The 13,991-nt window shown below is 33.9% G+C and overlaps 1 protein-coding gene across 2 annotated transcripts in view; it reads right to left on the bottom strand.

Annotated features, from left to right (window-relative positions):
* LOC115216733 (low-density lipoprotein receptor-related protein 6-like) overlaps positions 1 to 13,991 on the bottom strand; it is a 719,088-nt gene that overhangs the window by 536,764 nt on the left and 168,333 nt on the right. The gene's annotated exons all lie outside the window — the stretch shown is intronic.

The following is a 13,991-nucleotide window of genomic DNA, read 5'->3' as shown; positions in this document are numbered from 1 at the left end:
ACGAAGTGCCAGTCAAATCCTGGGGTTGCTTTAATCAGCTGTACCCTTTCCCCACTTTGGACACTTATAGAAAATGTTAGGAATCAATTTTAACTGTAGGAAATATATGAAACTCATTTATCATCAATATCTTTCACTTTGAGGAATCTTTCTATTTATACATACAAGAATTCATCATTTCCTGTGATTTTTCTTGAAGTCTTGCCACATTATTAAAAGCACATAAAATAGACTTCATTTTCTATTCTGTGTGACTATTGACCCTTTGTTACACAGTTTTCATATTCTAGATGACAGTGGCATAACTCCACCAATTATTGTGATGTTAGATCATATTAGAAACCAAACTTGATTGATGAAACATTTTAGACAGAAAACTTTAAATCTTTGACCTATTGCTATTTTGTACTTTCTCTTGCATTTACTGTAACTCTAATAGCCTCAGGGCTTTAAAGCTTTCTTTTTAATTACACTCATTTTCTATTCAAACTAACCCATTGATTATCACCTGTATTTTATTTCCACAAACTCTGTAGCAATTACCAAAGATAATCTTATGCTTGTGACACTTTATAAGGATTGGTGAAAAGATGGGTGGAAGGACCTGGCCCTCATGCATGCAGTCTCATAGATTCTGCCAAAGCACCAAGTTATTTGTCACTGAGTTCATGCTATCTTTGCATCATCAAATAATTATTTTTAATTAGTTTGCTGATATTCAGTACATTAAATGTATTAATACTATTAGAGTTGCAAAATAATTTCCTGTAAAGATTTATTTTTTAAAACCAAACATTGAACAGTATTTTGTATGCCAGTCTTCACCCACTCAAGAATTCCCTTCACATCAATGTGTTCTGGCAAACTACAATTTTTTTACAAATTGCAGAATTTCTCACACAGGTGTAGTTGATATGATTGATGTCTAACTAAAAAGTTCTATAGTTTGTATCTGTAAAGAAAGTAGGGGTAGAGGTAAGGAGCTGGCCAGTAATTACATGATGGTAAATAATCTTGAGTAATTACATCACGGTAAATAATGTTAAGTAATTACATTATGGTAAATAATCTTCTGTAATTTCATCACTTGGTAATTTCATCACAACCAATGCTGTCGGTAAATTCATCATCATACCAAATACCTTGTCGGTAAATTCATTGTATTGCCAAATATTTCCTCGGTAAATTAATCGCCATGCTTTTTATCCACAGAATAATTCACTAACCATTATATATAATTTTTACTTGCAAAGCAAATACATCGCATTTCATTAGCAATGAAAAAGAAATTGAAAGATTATAAATATCAAATTTACTGAATATATATATAAAAAGCAAATCACAGTCACTTTTATAAAAAGGAAAGAATCACAAAGAAATGCAGTAAAGAGATAACGCTATTTTAAGTTAGAAAAAGAAACATGCGAAAAAGACAAATTACGAGCAATGCCTTTTAAATAATCCAGTATTTTGCAATTTTGATATTCATTGATGATGCATTGAATTCATGCTGCACTACCGTTATATTTCTTTTTGCAATGTAGAATTTATGGATTGGCATTATACTGTATGATTATTACTTCGTTTCTTCATTGTTCCTGTTTCAAGATTTCTAAAAATTTCTAGATTGTAAGATGTAATTTTTTGTCTTTGAATGTCTTTTTCTTTGTTAATGAGATGCAATATATTTCCTCAATGAATAAAAACTTTAAATAATGTTCAAAGAAATATTTACTCTGCAGATAAAAAGCATGATGATGAATTTATCTATGATATGTTTGGTACGATGATGAATTTACCAATGATTGGCTCATGATGAAATTACAGCCAATGCATTTAATGTGGCCCTACCAGCTGACTTCAGAAAGATGAGCCCAGAAATGTATTTATGTTGCTGCTGCTACTACAACCACTACTACTGGTGCTGCTACTGCAATGGAGTTAGACAATGGGGTTAGTTTTACAGTATTTATCTAGAGCTTGGTACATTTTAAGTGAAACCCTGTTAGGGTTAACTTACTGACTTTTACCTATCATTCTTTTATGAGTAATAAAATAGCAGTCATATAATGGAGTCAATTCAGTTAACAACTCCTCCCTTCTCTCTCCTCTCTTCACAAATATGTGGCCCTATTCCTATCTAAGAAGTCAATAATTTTGGTACAAAAGTTAAACCACTTGTTCAAATCTGCCGTAAATTAATTTTATTTTCCAGAAATCATAAAATAAATGGCTGTGATATTTCAGTACATCATCATCATCTTCGTCATCATTTTCAGTCTGTTTTTTTGTTTTTTCTGTACTTGCATGTGTTGGAAACATCACCCAACATCTCAGTACCCATCCTTTGTCATCAGGTATGCACAAACCAATAGAGAGAAAACTGATTACATCAGTTTGTTTTGTATATCAATTTTTTTTTACATACATTTTACATTTGGACACCCTTCCTAGCACCAAACACTTTACAGCATGGGCTAGGTGCATTTTACCATATCATTGGCATGAGAGAGAGGACAACAAGGTCCTCTACAATAAATTAATTTCTATTTGGAGTTACTGCTTTCCTAGACAGGTTGGTCACACTGCAGCTTGTGGAGTCCACATTTCCTCCACGCATCTCTGTCCTCATAATGACAATTAATTATACTTCCATGCCTCTAACAGCAGCTGTGAATGAAAAGTACTAAGTAAGTGATCAGCAACTTCACAGCTATCTTGTAGATTGTGGCTATCAATAAACTATTGAAATAACAACTGGCAAAACCATTTCATCAAAAGTTGTGTATCTATCAATAATAATGCATTCAATGTTATCTACAGAGGTGCAAGATCTAGCTTTAGGTAGCAAGAAGTAATTGTACAGCTTCTCACTTATAAGCAAATAAAAGTGAATACATATATTTTGATATTAGTTATAGGGGTTACCTATCAATCTGTTATCTATTAAACATGTCTAATACATATAGACTATATAATTACAAATATATTCATGTGCGTGTGTATGCTGAGAGAAAGAGAAAACTGCCTCACTAATTTTACTTACAAACATATATATCTACATGCATATAAAGATGCATGTTTGAATGCATGCATGTATATTTATTCATATGAAAATGACATAAATAGTGGGATTTTTTATAGAAATATGTGAATTAACTGAAGAAGTTGGGGTGGGAGTGGAATATGGCAACAACAAATAGGTAATAAATAATCATCATCTCCATCATCATTGATATAACCACCAACTACCACCTCCACTCAATCATTGTTACCATGTAGTAAACTGAAATTTTGAATATGAGTAATATGTATGATTATTATAAATTTGTTCAACTAATTTATTTGCAAAGGGAAAGAAAAATCTAACAGTGCAGCTAATTATAGCAATATTGAGGAGATATTTGAATAAAAGGTACAAGGAAAAATAATCTAACATAGAGAGAGACAGGTAGATATGTGAATAGAGACAGAGAATGAGAGAGAGAGGGGGGAAAGATTAAAATAAACCCATGTAATCCTCTTTAGAGAAGCAGAAGCAGCAACAATTTAGAAGCTAAGCTAGTTAAAGTAGCGTAATAGTTTCTATAATACATGTGAATATAAACAATGATAGTAAAATAACGTTTAAGTAGAGAGATGTTATGAAACAAAGAAGAATCTAAGAACAATATTCTAAAGACACTTGTATTCATTTCAAAGCCAATTCTACAAACATTTAAAATGTCTGGCAAGTACAGCTTCAATGGAAGAATTTTTGTTAAAGATTCTACAGAATACCAGGCAGCTGTTTAGTAGTAAAGCACTAAGTAAGCAGATGGTAACGATTGTTGGCAGCAAGTGCCTTTCTGTCAATTGAGAGTCAGAGGTTTTCCTCTTACTGTCAGAAAGTACAAAATGAAGAGAAAGATGGGATTTCTGAAAGGTGAATTGGTGGTAAGATCAGTAAATTATAGTTGTCAATAGGGAGAACTTTATATAGGCCGATGATGTTTTACAGTAAGAACAGGAAATATTGAAAGTAGTTTCACTGAATTTGACTTCAGTAGAATGGATGGCACAATGAATAGAGCAATAAATATGATAGAATTAAAGGATTGCATTCATTTAAATATAAATGGATGCAATATATATAAAACTGGATAAATCTGTAATCTCACAAATATACTAAATATAATCATTTAATAGATAAGAATGGTTTTTTAAATAAACACCTACCCACATGTATAGGTACACACCCACACATGTAAAACCATTAATACATGCATACACACACAAGCCTATGTGTATAAACATATGCCTCCTCATACACATATATACATATAATCACAAATGCTCACATACACATGGAGACATTGCACATATACACATACACTCACATATTTACATACGTTCACTTACGTTCATTCATACATATTCATACACAGCAGAAGATTAAATCAGCATCATCTCCAATGTTACACATTTTAAACGCCTCTCAGTATTTTAATGAGATATATAAGGGCAACTTTTTTTTTTTACATATTGTTAATAAAGCTGTTTTTCTTTTTTTATTATAACTATTGAAATGATATTTCCATTTTTGAGAAGAATATTATTGAAATAAACATTTATATACAAGTGGATAATTTTATTTAGATTCTCTAGTTAGTAAAAGAGAAGATCAAAAAGCTTCGTCTTGAATCAGTGAAAAGGTAGAAAATATTCATTTTTTTAGAATATTTTTTAAAGGTTGGTACAGTTAATGGGCAAAATTGAAGTTTTCTTGTTTTGATGAGAGTAGGTTGGAAGTTCATGAGAGCTGCATTTCTAAAGAGGAATTGAATGCATGCTTAGTTCAGATTTTGGAGTATAACAAGTAGGATGCACTGAGTGGTGGTGGTCATACACAGCTTTTGAATTTAGAAGTGTAGGAGTCATTGTAATTATTCTATAAGAAATAAGGAAGATACAGCACATCTGTGGGCTTGGGATAACCGTGGGTGTTGGTTGGTGAATAGTTATCAATTAGTCACTGAGATTGGTGGGTGTCTAAAACATGTGTGTGTATGCCAATGTACGTGTGTAACAGTAGTAATGTTTCAGATATGTGGCTAGAATTCAAATGTGGTACCAGAATGTTTGTATATATAACAGTAGCACTGTCCCAGATGTGTGAGTAGTACTTTAATGTGGGTTTAAGAGGGTTGTATGATTCTAGCAACAACTCTATCCTAGATATGTAGGCAGTACTTTGATGTGAGTGCCTTGTAATGGGTTGATAGCTGATGAAAGTAGAAATATTTTCTGATTCTGAAGAGATTTGCAATGTCATATATGTTAAGTAGCCATGAAGTGTCATCAGAAATTGAGAGTCCCAGTATATGTAAAGCTCCTCAAATTTATAAATGAGTAATATAAACTACAATAACTATGTTTATTTCCTGAAAAGTTACCTCTGAAAGAAAGGTAGCTAACATGAAATTAAAAGTCATAGCAAGTATTTTATGTGGCAATGTTATTCTAGTATTATAGTTAGTATCTGACAATTTAAAGATATTGATCAAGGCAAAATTTTAAAATAAAACAAGAATGATAATATATAAGCATTCATTTGAAATAGCTTGAAAACATATACATATAAAGATTTATATTTGCTAGAAATATTATTGAGATTTGAACATTTGTATATATTGATAAATTATAAAAGCACCATCCGTTCGTGGCCGTTTGCCAGCTCTGTCTGGCACCTGTGCGGGTGGCATGTAAAAAGCACCCACTACACTCACGGAGTGGTTGGCGATAGGAAGGGCATCCAGCCGTAGAAACACTGCCAGATCTGACTGGGCCCGATGAAGCCTTCCGGCTTCACAGACCCCAGTTGAACCGTCCAACCCATGCTAGCATGGAAAACGGATGCTAAACGATGATGATGATGATGATGATGATGATGATGAAAACTTTTCAGTTTGTAAAATTTCTTCAAAATCAAAATTATTATATTTGACTACAGATGTTAAATTAATAGTACTGGTGGCTTAATTAAGAAACATTATTTTCAATAAAGCAGAATTGGAAGATTTCAGCTAAACTGGCAAATGTCAATAAATATTCATGATGATGTGAAATAGTGAAAGACTATTTTATTAACAGTAACCCAACACATCAAGATTTACCTTAAAAGTTGTTATTCCCATTAACCTTTACAAAAGGTTATGTATTTATTCACTACAAGAGGGAAATTTATTAAAAAAAAATCATCTGAATTATATGATAGTAAAAGCTGCAAATATGCACTGGCAGGAAAGTCGTAAGTCATTGAAGAATTGTGAAAAGTGTTTGGAAATTACAAAAAGAAGCAGCCAGTTAGAATAGCAAATAGTTACAGATATTATTAAAAAAAAAGATATTGTTAACTTGATGACTATTACATAAACACCCCTTGATTGCACCAATACCATTTACACTGTTAAACTTTCATTATGATGATATCTCTTAATTACACTAGCAACCCTTAATGATGCTACAAATTGTGAGCTACTTTAAGTAAGATTTATATATTGTTGAAGAACATAAAGAATAAAGAACATGATGATGATGATAAATGACCCAATCACACAATTCAGCTGAAAATCTGTAACTCCACTATTATTTTACTCAACGATCCAAACCAGCTAAATCTTTTCATAAATTATTAATTCATTTAATGTTGCTACATTATACACAGTTTAAGTAACAGTTTTTTTCTTTTGAAAAATTACAACCTGTTGTTTCTTTTATAATACCAAATTTATATAAACCACCTTGGTACTATTATAAGTGTGTACCTCTTTCATGGACTTATCTATCTTAATGATCATCTCAATGTCATTCATGGGATAATTAAAGTTGAACTTGTACTTTTCATTAGTTCAACTTCTTTAAGGGATGAAAATTTCCATTACATATGAACTAAAGTAACTAAACTGAGGGCAGTAGATGTTGCATACTTTTTCCACATTCCTTAGCATAAGTCATGAATATGAATGGCTTAATATATGTGTGAACTGCTGTCATTTTTGATGGTGCAGGTTCACCATTGACTTGTTAAAATGATAGTTGGAAAAAAATCTTATACAATTAACTGTTTTTATTGTTTTAACCTAAAAAATATTACTTTATAAAAAAATGTTCCTCGTATCTAATTACCTCTGAATCTAACCTGCTGAAGTATTTTAAATAAAGATATAATTATTTTTGCTTTACAAGTCTGTACTACATATATGTAATGTCAATGCATTTATTAAATACCATTTTTAGCTTATTTCTTTTAAAAAATACCCTTTTCTTAAAGGCAGTTACACTAGTATATATAATATACACATACACACAGCTAAACATATCTATACACTTGAAAATATAAACCTAATGTTCATTATCTTCTTACAAATATATGAAAAATTCACATTATATTCATCATCACCATTGTTTTTACATCCACTTTCCCATGGAGGTATAGGATGGCTGGGGATTTTTTAGTTAATGTTTTATAGACAGTTACTCTTTTGGTGTCAACCTGTTTACTCTTCATATTTCAATGCCCAAAGTCTGCTCAGCAGTTAAAAATACTGTGAAGATAGAAAAAAATGTGTTAATAATTGCATTGAACTGCACTGAGTAGTCATGTACTGCATGGTACTGTACAGTACAGAATGGTAGTATACAGTAATGAATAGAGTGGTTGTATATTCTACAGTGCAAAAGCTTATAGCACATTACTATAGTATGTTTTTGCACTGCATGTTATCATTTATGCCCTGAAGATCAACTAACCATGACATTTTCTAAAATCTCAGCATAAGTAAACAAAAGCTTTTGTATCAATAAGCATGCAACAAACAGGAACCCACTTGTTACAGACAGATGGTGTAAAGTGTAGGGCACAGCCACCTTCTATAGAACAGAAATTTCAAAAGACCTAATACTGAAAACAATATGTAAGTTTAAACATTTGGTCACATGAGGAAATAGGTATACGATGATTATGATCAAAGATAAACAGCCAAACGTATGGTGTCTAAGGTAATTATTGCAACCATTCTTCTTCAAAGTCTCTGAAGACTATACCAAATATAAGCAACATTTCTGTATACGATCAGAAATGTTTCATGAAAATCTTGCATATCCAGTGGTAGAAAACATGGAAGTACATCTGCATTCTTAAGTAAGTCAATATCTTCTTATTTCTTTACTACCCACAAGGGGCTAAACACAGAGGGGACAAACAAGGACAGACAAACGGATTAAGTCGATTATATTGACCCCAGTGCACAACTGGTACTTATTTAATCGACCCCGAAAGGATGAAAGGCAAAGTTGACCTCAGCGGAATTTGAACTCAGAATGTAATAGCAGACGAAATACAGCTACGCATTTCACCCAGTGTGCTAACGTTTCTGCCAGCTCAGCACCTTAGTAAGTCAATATCTTCTGCACTGAAACCATGATTATGTGATACCAGCATTGGTAGACTGGCCTTGTCATGCAAATAATGTGCAGATATTTTGTTCACAGCTGAACAAAAGAAAGAGCATACAAGATAAAGGAAGTGATTTAAAGATGTACTCAAAGAAATTAGAAAAAGCATAGCATGAATGTGGGAATTGTTGGTAAATAATCAACACAAAGGTGTAGCCCAACACTTTAATACAGCACAAACCAGATATCCCAATGATAAATATGAACATAAAAAGTGACCATGACAGTGCCTCTTCCCCTGTGGGACAAAATATGCCCAATGTGCAACCAAACTTGGCCTACACAGTTACATGTAGTCCCATAAAATTTATATCTGGTGAAGACTCATACTCAACACTGAGGGTATGCCAGTATCATATGACTACAAAACAGTGCAAACCATAAAATACAATAACATATTGTAATTCATAGTACTGCACTGCTTGGTAGTACGCTGTGCTATATGGTACACTATTGTATGTCCTGTACTTTATAGTTCTATATATACTGCTATGTACTACACTCAAATGCACTGTACTGCATTATAGATATACATCAGATAGAGTAAACAACAGAATCAATATAATTTGTATTAAGCATCAAAATATGTAATCAATATCTATAAACAATTAAATGTACTAATTGTCAAACATAATTTCTATTAACTTTTTCCTTTTCTTTTTTTGCAATATATCTTCTTTACTTAACAAATTGTTGTGCACCACAATGGCACAGACTTGATATTTTTACATAACAGTAAACCAATTTCTCCTGTTAGGTGGCAGGTGTAATATATAAATAGGTGTGATATATGAATAGGTGTGACATACATAGGTAAGACATATACAAGTGTGATTTACACAGGAGTGATATATAAAAGAAATTGTGGTATACAGCAATATGCATAATGTTATTTGTATGTTGGACAATTAGAGATCAAAGACAAACAATAGATCTACAACTGAGATTGATAATTTTCATGTGTGTGTATATGCTGACACACACACACACACACACATACATATATGTACGTATGTATAAATACACACACAACATTAATGCAAATATTTTTATATAATAATACATAAAACTCTTCAACAAAGTAACAGCTATGATATATATATATATATGTAAGTGTGGCATACACAGGTAATACATTCAGCTGGTGTGATTTTACTCAGGTGCAAAATTAGTGGCTTATGACATTATGCATAACATTGTATATGTAAGAAAATTTGAAATGAAAGAAAAACAATAAATTTATGAGATTGATATCCTATGCACGCACGCGTGTGTGTGTGTGTATGCACACACACACACATAGTGAACACAACAAACAAAAGCTAAAAGACAATACAGGAGGGACAAGTATCCATGTATTTTGAGATGGGAATAGGGGGGACACACTGAAGCAAACTCTACTACCCACTTAGCCAACTTGATAGCTTTCTACTCATGTTTTAGGCTATGCAGAGGAGCTGGCCTTTTATCCCTTTGCATCCTATCTCAATGGGATCATTACCACTCATTGTTTTGACATAATTCCACCAGCGCAGTATATTTTGATCTTCCTCTCATTTGCCTTTCCATTAAAGTTCTCATAGGGAACAGAGACTTCTAACAGAATCACCTGCTTGGATGCTTCTGAAATCAGCACCATGTGCAACCTTGACAATGTTGCGGTAACATTTCTGGGACCTTCAGCTACAAGTCAACCTGAAAAAGCAAGCTTATGGAGGTAGTTCAGGCAATTGACATTATCACCATCACACCAGCATTGTGCAGAAGTGTTAGATTAACATTCCTATTCTGGTGTCTACTACAACCCTCAGGATCTTGCTGTGGCATTGGTGATAGCACCCTACAGCCAGCATTGTCTGACAGCTGCTGGGAATGTGCTCAAGGATCCTTGTGCATTCAATTATCTGTATATGTTGTAGCATGTACATGAAAAAGTTTTAAAAAGAATACAGAAGATTGTTAAACAGTCTATGAATCAATGTCATTTGGGCTTTGTATGGGATGCCCTGAATTATTTTGGATGGTTTCTACCCCTTATTGGAGATCTTCACAATCAACTGTATGTGTGATTTCCTTTTGCTTAATCAGTCTTAATACCCACTGTTCTGTATTTAATCCAGGTACTCTGTTTAATATCTTGGTACCTTGTAGTCAATAACAGTTTCAAGTTTCACTTGGGAAATGGGAAGGCAGAAAAGGAGGTGCTGTCTTCAAGTGAATTTGTTTAGATGTGAGTGAGTTATGAAGATACCAAGAGTGGGTGGGACAACTCTAAGTATGTACTTATAAATCACAGTAAGATGTTTAGAGAGGGTCCTTGCCCTTGGTGTTCAATGTGATCTTGGATCTGCAGAGTTCCTCAATCAGCCTTGTTGGACATCTTCTTGTATCAGAAGGGAAGTATCACATTTTCATTATTTGAATATCTTATCCTTATATTTCATCCTTTTTAAAAATTTATTGTAGTTCACCTAAATTTTTCTTTTTACACATTCAACTTCGTATATAAATTGCCACAATTATCTTTGTCCTTGTAATTTATCAACTGTCCCCATCAGCCATTGCCCTGCAGGCAAATACAAGAAATCACTACTACTACTACTACTACTACTACTACTACTACTACTACTAATAATAATAATAATAATAATAATAATAATAACAACAATAATAATAATAAAAATTTGTTAATGGCTGAATACACAGTGTAGACATTGGAAATGAAAATAATACTTCTCTCTGTAACATCTGAAGACTTCACACAGAAAATATTTTTCTTAGAATATTAGCAATTCTGACCAACATTGATATTTTTGTATGGTGTTATTTTTATTTGAAGTTGTTTATGGTAGAATGAAAGCTTTCAGAAAATTGTGCTGAGTTTCTCTGACTATTGTTCTTTTCACATCTGCCCTTCTTTGACAGCGTCTTGGGAGTTCTAACCTAACTTCAGAGTACTTACCAATTTTATCAAAATTCTTTAAAGGTAAAAGTGTTGTCTTTATATATATAACAGTGATGATTATTTAATGTTTGGTAGTTTCTTTATCAACAAAAACCATATCTAGTCTTCTGTTTTGTAAAGCACAGTTTGTTTTAATGAATGGGCAAGTGTGTGCTTATACACACACACACACAATTTGATGGTGCTTTCTTTTACTAGGAAGCAATACTACTGTCTTGCACTATTTAATGACTTTTTCTTTGAATATATATATATATATATATATATATATATATATATATATATATATATATATATATTATATCTCATCATCATTGTCGTTGTCGTTTAACGTCCACTTTCCATGCTGGCATGGGTTGGATGGTTTGACTGAGGGCTGGCAAGCCAGAAGGCTACACCAGGCTCCAATCTGATCTGGCAAAGTTTCTACAGCTGGATGCCTTTCTTAAAGCCAGCCACTCTGAGGGTGTAGTGGGTGCTTTTAACATGCCACCAGCATGAGGGCCAGTTATGCAGTACTGGCATTGACCACGCTTGAATGGTGGTTTTTACGTGCCACCAGCATGAGAGCCAATCAGGTAGCACTAACAATGACCACGTTTGAATGGTTATTTTTATGTGACACCGGCATGGGTGCCACTCAGGCAGTACTGGCATCTGCCATGACAATGACTTCACTTGACTCAACAGGTCTTTGCAAGCGCAGTTTATTGCCCAATGATTGAAGGGTGCTCTTAAATGGGCTGGTTATGCTGCACTGGCATTGGCCATGGTTATGGTCTCACTTGGCTTGCCAGGTCTTCTCAAGCACAGCATATCTCCAAAGGTCTCGGTCACTTGTCATCACCTTGGTGAGGCCCAACGTTCAAATGTTGTGCTTCAACACCTCATCCCAGCTCTTCCTAGGTCTACCTCTTCCACAAGTTCCCTCTACTGCTAGGGTGTGACACTTTTTTACACAGCTGTCCTCATCCATATGCAACATATGATCATACCAGCACAGTCGTCTCTCTTGCACACCACATCTGATGCTTCTTATGTCCAACTTTTCTCCCAGGGCGCTTACACTCTGTCGTGTATGCACACTGACGTTACACATCTAGCGGAGCATACTAGCTTCATTCCTTGCAAGATTACACATGTCCTCAACAGTCACAGCCCATATTTCACAGCCATGTAGCATGGCTGTTCATACACATGCATCATACAGTCTACCTTTTACTCTGAGCGAGAAGCCCTTTGTCATCAACAGAGGTAGGAGTTCTCTGAACTTTGTTCTGGCTATTCTTATTCTAGAGCTACACTCTCAGAGCATCCACCCCCTCTTACTGACTTGGACACCCAAGTAATGGAAGCTATCAACTACTTCTAGTTTTTTTCCCCTTGGCATGTGATGGAAGCTGTTTTCTGCACATTTTCTGTGTTTATTGCCCCCTGAGCATTTGCCACACACAAAAACTACTTTCCTATTTAGCCTTTCTTTGATATTGCTACACCTCTTATGTGTCCATAGCTTACACAAGGTACATCTTATGGAGTCTCTACTCATTAGGTATTAGTCAGCCCAAGGTTATAGTAGAAGACACTTGCCCAAAGGGCCATGCAGAGGCACTAAACCTGGAACCATGTGATTGGGAAGCAAGATTCTTACCACACAGCCACACCTGATCATAGAGAAGGTCAAAAACATACACACACACACACACCTGCACACATTTATACATACATAAATTAGGGAGATCCAAAATGGTTGAAGTATAAACAATTGGTTAGCTTCAAATACAGACAAGGCTTGTATTGATGACACAAAGTAGATGATAATCAATCAATAAAGCCTATCAATCAATATATATTCATGTCCCATATCAAATTAGAAATTTAAATAAGATGACTATCACTAGACAACTCCAGTATATAATGGCAAAAGATACTAATAATGCAATAATGAATCTGTGGTTGAAGGGAATGGAGTAGGTAGTTCTGTACTGCATATGTTTCAGAAGACACACCAAATGAATATTATTTAACTTAAAGATGCTTCATAGATGTTCAGTGTTCTTTGTCATCAGGTGCTTTTCTACCTGTTGCTTCCAGATTTATTTTTGTAAAAGAATTTACCAAAAGAAAGGAAAAAATTTCATACAATTTCAACAGTGGAATTGGGAGTGCACGTATGACAAGGTCAAGCAACAAATCATATTGCCTCTTTAAAAATAAACTCTGATGAAGTGGAAAGGAGTATGGCTTTAAGAAAGTCTGTTCCTTATCTGCATGAATAGAGTTTATGGTGTGGCTGGAGAGAGTTCATAAGTGACTAATATTATTATAGTGATAATACAAGTCACCGGTGAACTCTCCATAACCACCCTATAAACTCCATTCATACAGATGAGGAACTAACTGTCTTAAAGCTATACATTTTCCCACTTCACTGAAGATTGTTTCTAAGGCAGCAATACGAAAGGGTGCTTGACCTTTTTCATGCCTCCATTTCAACATCCACTGTTGAAATTGTATGAATTTTTACCTC

This window comes from Octopus sinensis, linkage group LG1 (assembly GCF_006345805.1).
Source record: "Octopus sinensis linkage group LG1, ASM634580v1, whole genome shotgun sequence".
Taxonomy (NCBI): Eukaryota; Metazoa; Mollusca; class Cephalopoda; order Octopoda; family Octopodidae; genus Octopus; species Octopus sinensis.
Note: the sequence above shows the minus strand (reverse complement) of the source record. Positions and strands in the feature narration are given on the sequence as shown.